Source organism: Crinia signifera, chromosome 3, assembly GCF_055691185.1.
Source record: "Crinia signifera chromosome 3, ASM5569118v1, whole genome shotgun sequence".
NCBI classification, from domain to species: domain Eukaryota; kingdom Metazoa; phylum Chordata; class Amphibia; order Anura; family Myobatrachidae; genus Crinia; species Crinia signifera.
Window position 1 is genome coordinate 251,147,156 of NC_139219.1, and position 2,875 is coordinate 251,150,030.

The following is a 2,875-nucleotide window of genomic DNA, read 5'->3' on the forward strand; positions in this document are numbered from 1 at the left end:
ACACTAACCTTAAACTACAGCATAGGAAGCTGGAAAAATAAAGGTGAAGCAATCAGCTACAATAGTCTCAAAAATAACTTTCACAAATGCGTACATCTTCAAACTGTAATATGTGCTTGTGGCAAACAAGACAGTGAACTGATGATGTTCAAAGAGATAGCAGCAAAGGAGAGAACAAGGCCATTAATGAGAGTGAATCTCAGATTGCAGCTGGCTTGGGATGGTGATGAACTAGGAGCCCTGCCTGGACCCATCTATAATTTATCTAAAAAAAAAAAGAAGATATTTGATCGCAGCTGGACTCACATTACAAATGATTTCCTTACATTTTTGTTTCTTAGAGATACTCAATAATTTGTTATTGCCAAGCAACGCTCATCAAAGCTGTTAATATATAAGGGCGAGAAAAGAAAGCACAGAGTACAGAAAAAACACGCAGATAGTGTTTCACATGGAAATAAAAAAAATGTGTAAATATCAAATGAAGGGATGATGCAGAAATAATTTGGAAAAAAAAGATAAGTAACAAAACAATGAATAAGAAAAGCAGGGCTGGTGAACAACACAGGGATAGAGGGCAGCGTGTGGGTGAGTAAGATGATGAGAAAATTGTATGGGGGAATCAGAAGAATGGTTATTAACCCTATACTGCAGGGGTAGGCAAGTAATTTTTGATGGAGTCCGGAAGTTTGAAATGATTTTGGTCGAGGTCCAAAAAATGCTGCCAATACGGGCACAATGCTGGCAATACGGGCACAATGCTGGCAATACGGGGGCAAGGCTGGCAATACGGGGACAATGCTGGCAATTCGGGCACAATGCTGGCAATACGGGCACAATGCTGCCAATACGGGCACAATGCAGGCAATACGGGCACAATGCAGGCAATACGGGCACAATGCAGGCAATACAAGGACAATGCTGACAATACAAGGACAATGCTGCCAATACGGCGACAATGCTGCCAATACAGGGACAATGCTGCCAATACAGGCACAATGTTGGCAATACAGGGACAATGCTGCCAATACAGGGACAATGCTGCCAATACAGGAACAATGCTGGCAATACACTGTATTGCCAGCATTGTCCCTGTATTGGCAGCATTGTCCCTGTATTGGCAGCATTGACCCTGTATTGGCAGCATTGTCCCTGTATTGAACACAGGGACAATGCTGGCAATACAGTGACAATGAAGGCACATTCTGCTCACCTTTTTAAAAATGCAAACTCTGCATACTGTACTCTAAAAGTGGACGGGAGGCCGCAACCCGCAGATGCACTTAAAAGTGCCTCCCGGCTCTGCTGCCTGCACCTCTCTCCAGCAGTGGATGGGGATCGCTGCGACAGCCCCTGCTCGACAGCCCCTGCTCAGGCGTGGAGTGCGGTGTGGCGTCAGCTCCTTCACTCGACGGACGGGCGGGAGGGAGGGGGGGCGGGCTTGGCACGCGCGGCGTCTCCCCCTGATCACGCTGGGCCCGTCTTCAGCCCCCGCCCACGTGATAGCACGCTCGCTCGTCAGGGGAAGGAGACGTCATGTCTCACTTCCCCTGGCATTTACACAATAACTGTGCGGTCCGGAGATGGACCGCGGTCCGCCAGTTGCCGGTCCCTGCTATACTGTATATAGACATACCAAACAGGGACACTCAGTACATTTATACTGCTGAATCTGAGAAATAGAAGAGCATTAAATAAATAGAATTCCAGCAGAATCCATCCTTCTTCTCATTTGCATACAATCCTAGACACACAGAACAGACAGATTTCATGAGAAAGAATAGGAGGCTGCATCAGGAGATTTACAGTAAATGGAGTGGCTTTATTGGACCGATTCAGACTTGATTGCTCAGTTCCGAATTCATCCTCTCCCTTTTGCGCATGTAGAAACCCCTGGAGCGTATGCCCTCAGCGAGTTTCATACCCACCAGGGCCTTCGTTTACTGGGGGCGGGCAGTGGACGGATACAGGTAAATGGTGGGCACCTGTGAAAAAAAAAAAACCCTGCCATGCTAGTAAGGTAATTCACTCATTGGGGGGGTGTTCGGCAGACGATGGCGTTTACCTGCCCACTGGGCTGCGAATGTATGCAGCCTAGCAAACAGGACTGAATCAGGCCCTACTGTATGTTCAATTTGATGAAATGCATGTGGCTAAACAGATGGCATGGATATCAGTATTGTCACATAGTGCCCAGATAACATGAGATATATGAGCAGTTTAAAAACATTGCTTCTCAGTACAATATGTGCTTTAAAAAAGATCATGTAGTGGTTAATCCACATCACAATCCGATCGGTGTGGAGTTTGTATGTTTACATTTTGTTTGCATGGGATTAATTGGGTTCTAACACAAGATTAACTGTAGGCTATTTGGGTACTGAACTTGTGGCAGGGAATTTAGATTTCAGTTAAGCGCTGCATAAAACATGTGCACTATATAAATTATATTAATAAATAGAAAGGGCTTGGGTGCCGGATGACTCATTGATACGTGGTCCATACACACTGGGCGATTTTGAGCGGCTGTCTTGTCTTTTGAGCTGCTTTCAGCTTAAAAGCCACCTAGTGTGTACGGGGCAGCGATGAGCGGTGATGTGCACTAACGCATTATCGCTGGGCCTGCAGCTCATCTACTAGTATTACCATATGCGTTTCCACGGGGGTGATGTTTAGGATGTAAAACATCCATTCGCATGCCATGTACACGCCGTGCCAATGGTGGGCCCACGTATAACCATTCGCAGGGCCGGTTCTGGTTGACTCGCAAATTTACATCCGAACTAATCCACCAGACTAACCCCCAGCGTGGATGCATTAAGGGATTTTCAGCCCAGCAATTTACATCATTGGTCTGCATACATGCTGGGCAAAA